Source organism: Nuphar pumila, chromosome 12 (genome assembly GCF_984573655.1).
Source record: "Nuphar pumila chromosome 12, dmNupPumi1.hap1.1, whole genome shotgun sequence".
In the NCBI taxonomy this organism is placed as follows: Eukaryota; Viridiplantae; Streptophyta; class Magnoliopsida; order Nymphaeales; family Nymphaeaceae; genus Nuphar; species Nuphar pumila.
In genome coordinates, this window is record NC_143260.1 from 5,268,250 (window position 1) to 5,276,412 (window position 8,163).

The window sequence follows — 8,163 nt, forward strand, 5'->3', positions numbered from 1 at the left end:
GGTTCTTCTAATGGAGACTTTACAACATTACCATTTTCTTGGCTCCCAATCACTTGCATGGCTTCTTAAGCACTCTTTGTGGAGTGATGGTCTTCCACTTCGACTTGTGGGTTGGATGATTCTATATGATGTATTAAGTACAAAACTTAGACTTAAACGTCTGATTTCATTTAGCTAGTAGATGCTCTTTGAAGAGGAATCAACACCTTATTTTTTTTTGTAATGTCACTTCTTTTGCACATTGATGCGTAGAGCGGGTTTTGATTTTGTAGCATTTTGGGGCAGAATTTCCTTTCCTAGAGTTATTTTGAACTCTAAAGGCTCCCTATGGAAGTTCCTTTGGAGAGTTTCGATCTTGTCGGCATTGAAACTAATATGGATGGAGAGAAATCAACGTATCTTCAACGGTAAGATTTGTGATCTGGAGGGCATTCTTTCTCAGTTGCGGTGGGAGGTTCATGATCAAGTTCATCGTAAGTGGCCGGATTTTTTCCTTGCTTGCTATGGGACTCACATGACTGCCATTTGAGTTTGGGTTTGCTAAGGTGGTCAGCCATTGCATCCCATTAGGAACACTTACTTGAAGAAACATCTGCATACGGAAGTGTGTGTATGTGTGGAATGTGTGGGTGTGGCTGTTCACCTGTGTGTGTATATGGGTAAATGCGGGTGCATTAGTGTGTGTTGAAAATTGGGTGGGCGTTCAGCCCTATAGGCGTGTAAAGGGGAAGGGTGGTGTATGTTCCCCCCCCCCCCCCGATGATTCACTGAATCTCACGTCTGTGTTCGGGGCTTTGAATGAGCACCACGTATACAAGCACATGGGGCTCGTATTCCTGTATATGTTGACATCACTAAGCATTGGAGTCTGGTGTGGTTGCAAAGACTTCAGTACCCTTTCTTGCTATTCTTCTCATAAAGTGATGGTTTGAGAAAATGACAAAAATGCCCTTCATTCAAAAAAGAAAAAACAAACAGTTCAAAAAAAGGACAAACATGTCCTCCATTCAGAAAGTCGAGGATGATGTTGACTCTTCAAAAGTCTTCTTCTTCTTTCTCCGTAAAACACTGTAAACCCCTCTCTCTCTCTCTCTCTCTAGAGAAGAAATCAAGGGAGACAAAGAGTTCTCCCTGGAGAAGGCCATGAACATCAACCCTCTCTCTCTCTCTCCCTTCTCTCTCTACTTCTCTGCACATCCAACAGACGATCCTACATTGCTCCATCAAACGCCGACTGACCTGCACACTGACTGTAGCATCGTTCAACTTGATGAGTTGTGGAGCTTGATTCATAGTTTTTGCGCTTATAGAAGGGGGTTTGGGGGCTCCTCTCAGCGTGGGTAACATCATTCAACTTGATGAGTTGTGGAGCCTGATTTAGAGTTTTTGCCCTTACAGAAGGGGGGTTCGGGGGCTCCTCCCCGGCGCGGATCCCACTATAGTGTTATCCGGCTTTTCAACAACGATTTGTAGTGTCTTCCGCAAATCGCTATAGTGATTTATAGTATTTTTGGATCTCACTATAGCGATTTGTAGTGTCTTCCGCAAATCGCTATAGCGATTTATAGTGTTTTTGGATCTCACTATAGCGATTTGTAGTGTCTTCCACAAATCGCTATAGCGATTTATAGTGTTTTTGAATCTCACTATAGCGATTTGTAGTGTCTTTCGCAAATCACTATAGTGATTTGTAGTGTTATTCAGTAAGCAAATCATTGTAAATCGCTACCCGAATTAGGACAAACTTGTCAGAGCCATATCTCCCTAACCGGAGGTCATATTCCAAATCCGTAAAAAGTGATATCTTTGTTATTGAGTCTAGTTTATTCTTGTAAATTTTAAGCAATTTCGATTGTCATTTTATTCCCCATTTTAACTAAAACCAGACCCTTATTATTTTATGTTATTTGAGTTGCACAATACCATTCTCGCTTGACATCCACATCTTGATTCTGGCATGCTTCTTGTTAAATTTTCCATTGATTTCTTCCAACCTTGCTTGGAACAAACATATGTCTTTCTCACCACGACACCCTGTGCATTTTTTGACCACGACACCCGGGACCCGTGCCGGGGGGGAGCCCTCGAACCCCCCTTATGTAAGGGCAAAAACTCTAAATCAGGCTCCACAACGAATCAAGTTGAACGATGCTACCCACGCTGGGAGGAGCCCCCAAACCCTTCTTCTGTAAGGGCAAAAACTCTGAATCAGGCTCCACAACGAATCAAGTTGAACGATGCTATCCACGTTGGGAGGACCCCCAAACCCTCCTCCTATAAGGGAAAAAACTCTAAATCAAGCTCCACAACTCATCAAGTTGAATGATGCTACCCACGCTGGGAGGAGCCCTCAGACCCCCCCTTTCTGTAAGGGTAAAAACTCTGAATTAGACTCCACAACTCTTCAAGTTGAATGATGCTACCCACGCTGGGAGAAGCCCCCAGACCCCTCTCCTCTAAGGGTAAAAACTCTGAATCGGGATCTACAACTCATTTAGTTGAATGATGCTACCCACACTGGGATGAGCCCCCAAACCCTCCTCTTGTAAGGGTAAAAACTCTGAATTAGGCTGCACAACAATCAATGTGCAGGTTAGTCGGTGCTTAATGGAGCAATGTAGGATCTTCTGCTGGATGTGCACAAAAGCAGAAATAAAAGGGAGAGAGAGAGTGAGAGGGTTGATGTTCATGGCCTCCTCTAGGGGAGTTTTCTTTCTCGGATAATCTTGCAGTGTAGAGACTGGGTCTTAAATAATCATCTTCGGGGCACTTAAGTCTTTACAACCACTCCTTTTCAAGAATCGTCATTTTTTTTGGCACCAATGGAGGAGAGGGTACTTAAGTCTTTGCAATTGCATCAAACTCCAACGCTAATTAATGCTGACAAACATGGGGATACGAGATGCACATGCTTACATACGTGGTGCTCTTTGGGAACCCCAAACATGAGATGTAGCTAACTCCCCTGTTCGAGGGGGGAACATATAACCTGCTTCGGTGTAAAGGGGTGGTTGAGGGTGCATGTGTTTCGGTGCATGCATTATGGACTTCGGATCTACGGCCAGGTTTGATGCTAAGTGGTTAAAGTATCTACACTTTGTTCCCCTTCTCAAAAGGACTTCGTTTGTTGTTGCTTTTGCACTACTTAACTGGATGCAGCTAGTAGCAAACGTCAAGGGGAGCTGGACGGGTTCATCGGTTCTTCTGCTTTGTGGTGGTTTACGTGTTAATCACGACCTGGAACTTCTTTATGCTACCCCCAACGTCACTAGTGACCCAGCATCTATGTACAAGGATTACATTTGCTGTTGTCTTTACACTTCAGATGTTGTTGCAAATAGTTGCTGATTGCACGAGGAGCTGAATGGGTTCATCTATTATGTTGAGGTGTTCAAACACCTATTTCTGCATTAGGTGGCCCCAGTTTCTCTCATGACATCGGGATTGTCAAACGCATATTCTTTTTTTCAGTTTCGCAGGTATCTCTTGTTGTCTGCTGATGATTCTTCTCAGCACCATCTGGACCCACTAAATTATGACATTGAGATTTTGCTTTTATTTCTGTTTTAGTTTCCTATATATTGTCATTAGCAGGTGATATCTCATCACTTGCAGATGAGTGATTAAATTAATCAACAGAATAACACCCATTGATATCCTTTTCTTTGTCAGTTTGTTGGTACTTAATTCTTTTTATAGCCTTTTGTTATACACTACTGCGATATTGATCTAATTTCCAAGTGCCATTGTCAATATATCATGGAGCATCATGTCTTGGCTGCCAGTGAGTTGCACTGGGTCCGATGAATGGGGTAGTGTGGATCACAAAACTGTTTCAACTTGATTGAAAGAGTTGGATCTGAATTTAGATAATGGTTTAGCAGATATTATATAGATCTGGAGGCAATGGATCTAACCTAATAAAATGCAGTCTGTTTGGTTTTCAGATACAGGTTTAGAAATCATGAAACTAAAACTGTTGCTGTTCAGTAAGCTTGAGATGAAACCAGCATATTTAGTGTTGGGTTACTTTGAACTAAAGTTAAACCAAACAACCCTAAAGATTAAAGTCCAAGTATTCAACAAGCCTAAGCTTAAATTAGGTGGATTTTGATCATCCCAAAGCAAAATAAAAAAAGAAAGAAAAGTGGATGCATTCAGATGATTGGAATAATTGTTTTGGTTGTTATGCAGCGACACCATAACCTTTTATTGCATCAAAAAGTCAAGCTGCTGATGCAAGTCCTGCCACGTGCACAAGAGTGACAGGTAAACCGAACATTGGCTGAGACAAGGAAGTGCACTTAACAAGGACTTGATTGACACAACAAAACAAATGGATGGCTCAGCTGAGTCAATGGAATCTTGCAGATGAGTCATCCATGACTCTAAACTTGGCTTGACTATGTCCAACTCAGCTAGCCTCCTGTCTTTACTTTTGGTTGGTCATTAGCGTTCCTTTCCTGGGAAAAATAAGGCAAGAAAAAGAAAATCAGAATCTCCATCCAATGAAATTGTCCAAAGTAGACAACCTTCCAACTGGAATGAAGACGAATAAGAGTGGTTACAGTGTTCCGTCAAACACATTCCCCACAATGCCCGCGCGCCTACCAGCATTTCAAATACATAATATCCAACAAGGAGACCGAAAAAGGTGATAAGTTTCTTCGAGGCATTTGCACACATTGTCCAACCCGACTGCCTTTCTGGTATGTATCAAACGAAGCATTCCTTATGAGTACTTGCCCACTCAGATGCTTGTCACTTACATATTAATCCAGCAAACTTGTATATTACTGGCAGACAATACAGGTATCGACCTTCTATCACGCATTCCGTCAAACACTATACGCACATTTAACACCAGGACGCATTTTGCAGACACATCAAACAAATTGCGTCGACCATTTTTCATCTAAAAAGGAGCCTTCAAAATTTCGGATCATGAAGCGATACCATTTTTCATCCAGAAATCACACTCGCACTTCCAATCTGTCGATCCAAACGTTCGCAAAACTAACCATGAAGATTTGCTGAGTTGTTTTTAGTACGAATCATCTCTCTCTCTCTCTCTCTCTCTCTCTCTCTCATGCAAACCACATGCAGCAAATCTCTCTACATATATAAAGAAATATGGGCATTTCTAACGTTTTTTTTGCAAATCCAACCGTGTAGATGTGTTGGAATTGGTAAATTTGCTAGGCATCAACTATCAACTGTTGGATCAACTATCAATTTAAGAGAACTAGAAATATGATTATTCCAACAATTTTTTTTGTAAATCCGACTGTGTGGATATGCTTGGCATGATGAATTTGTTAAGAATCAATTGTTGGATCATGTATTTTCAATGAAAAAAAATATGATTTTTGAATGCTTGAATATTTATGATGATTATGAGCCAATGATTTTAAAGCCTTAAAAAAATCTCGCATTGCATTAAAATCTGACGATTCAAGAGCGGCTTCTTATAAAACCAAGCATGTAAACCACATCCGTACGGTTAGATTCAAGAGAAAAGAAAAAAATGCATAAAATTCACGGTTCACTAAAAATATGAGAACTGAAAATATGAAAACTAATGTGTGGACTACAATTATTATAAATCTTTTATTCTTTTCTCTTGAATCTAACCATAGGGATGTGATCTACATGTTTAGTTTCATAAGAACATGCTATTGAATCGTCCGATTTTGATGCATAAATAAGATTTTTGTAAGGCTTTAAAACCAATGGCTCATATTCTTCTTAAATATTCAAGCATTCAAAAATCATATTTTTTCATTGAAAATACACGATCCAATGGTTGATTCTTAGCAAATTCATCATGCTAAGCACATCCACATGGTTGGATTTGCAAAAACAGTGTTGAAAATGCCCATATATTCAGTTCTCATACTCTAGTGATTATATATATATATATATATATATATATATATATATATATATATATATATATATATATATATATATATATAGAGAGAGAGAGAGAGAGAGAGAGAGAGAGAGAGGTTCCTTGTTGTGATAGTAAACCAAACTTATGATGACATGCTTTTGATGATTTACATTGAACCAATTTACAAAAGCAAAATCTAATGTTTGGATCATGTTTTATTTAATGCCATTAAAATTGATTTCAATGGGCCTGAAACGGTTTATTCATATATATCGAGTCCGTTCTTCAAGATGATATACAGGGGTAGATTTGGCTCCTTTCAAGAACCGACCAATTTTGGTCTACCTGAATTGGCTGGATTCCTCCCAGAATATCAATTCTTACATAATTTTAAAAAAAATAAAATTTATAAAATTAAATTAAATAAAAATTTCTACTCTGAAATGGATAAATTTTGTCGTTTCTTTGAAAACCGATTCAGTCAACATGAACCTATTTTATCAGCATTGGCTTTACTGTGTTAAAGTTGACTTTAACATTTTCTTATTTTTTTAAAAGGAAATAATCGGCACGAGCAGCGTCCACAGGGGCAACACAAAGTCACAAACTGAACAAGGCAACACCCACCCACAAGAATGAACCCCCCAAACCCACACATATAACATCATCTCGATCACATCTTCAAACTCTCTCAACATAAACTCTTGCACTCACATCATCAAACCAATGCAGGCCAACATGCCCGCCATGAAACTCCATTCCCCATGAACACTGCTAGCTGCTGAATATGAGGAACTGGTTGAGCTTGGAGGTGTAGAAGGACTGCTCGAACTTGTAGCCGTCGGCGACGGAGGAGGTGATGGCATCGGCGAAGTCGTTGCACTGAACTTATCCTCGGGCAGAAACACCTTCTCAATCTGATACACCGCTAATGGTTTCGTCAAGTTGAGTGCATTAGAGAACGTCGACTCGACGAAACCAGTGGTGACATTCACTTGCTGGTTAGAAATATAGGTGAAATTAAGCTTGTATGGGCCATTAGGTCCAGATGCCTGCGTGATTACAGGGTTGCTGATAGTCTGGAACATGTCCCAACTGTAGAACTTGGGAAGCACGTGGAAGAGAACGAGCTTAACCTGCTGCTCCTCCGAGAGGCCGTTGAGGAAGCCTGCCCCAAGTTTGTCGAAAGCGTTGTCCGTTGCGGCGAAGAAAGTGAGTCCGTCGTGTGTGTAGTTTAGCTCATTGTACAGCTGAACTCCCACTCGCGTGGTGTTAAATAGGCGGAGTAAGATTTTGTATTGGCCGGCTCTTTCGAGGATCTCCGTCAAGTTCAGCTGCGCAGCCACCGGATCAGCTGAGGTGGTGGTGAAGAAGAATATTGCAGCTGATAGCCAGAGAGAGAGAATGAAGAGAGGTGAAGCGCGTGGTGGCTCCATGCATATCCTCTCTTCTTTGGTTTGCAAGTGTGGAGAAGGGGAGGGCTTTTATGGGGCTCAGACGGGACTAGGGACTGTGGGGTATTAGCTGTCTATAAATGGACCTAAGGCAAAGAGTTTTACATGTTGTGGTTGATCCCACCATGTTGTTGGGTCAACCGTGGCCCGCTCATTTCCTAACTCATTTCCAGAGTGTGCACACCCAATCACATGTAGGGGTGTCAACTGGTCGGGTTTACCCTGACCCGACCCGACCCGTACCAAACCCTATAGGGTCCGGGTATATATGCTGATAAATAAGATCCCCGATTAAGACCTGGGTCCGCACCTGAAAGTCCAATTAATACATGCATGAATCCGAGTATAGTTTGTAAAATTTTATACCAAACCCGAGCTCAAACCGAGTTCTGATAAAGTCCCACAAATTTTCAATGTAAAAATGATAAAAGAAAAAAAAAAAAAAAAAATATATATATATATATATATATATATATATATATATATATATATATATATATATATATATATATACATATATATATATAAAGAGTCTCACTCAAAAAGTTGTAATGTAATTAGGGGTGTCAAAGGGTCGGGTTTTGGTTCGGACTCAAGTGGAACCTGACCTAGTCTAAATTTTTGAGTATGGTATTGGGTCCGGATTTGGGTCTAACCGGACTCGCCATAGGAGAAACCATACCCGGACCAATAAGAATTGTACGTGCTCAGGTTTCAACCAAAAAATATGATTTTATGATCCAAGAGAATATCAGTGTTTCTTTAAGGCTCATAAAACCATACTTACATGTCTTAATCAAACTATCTAAGAGC

The 8,163-nt window shown here is 40.5% G+C and overlaps 1 pseudogene; it reads right to left on the reverse strand.

Annotated features, from left to right (window-relative positions):
* Positions 1-6,606: 6,606 nt before the first annotated feature.
* On the reverse strand, positions 6,607-7,332 carry LOC149819760 (fasciclin-like arabinogalactan protein 13 pseudogene; annotated as a pseudogene).
* Between the last annotated feature and the right edge of the window lie 831 nt (positions 7,333-8,163).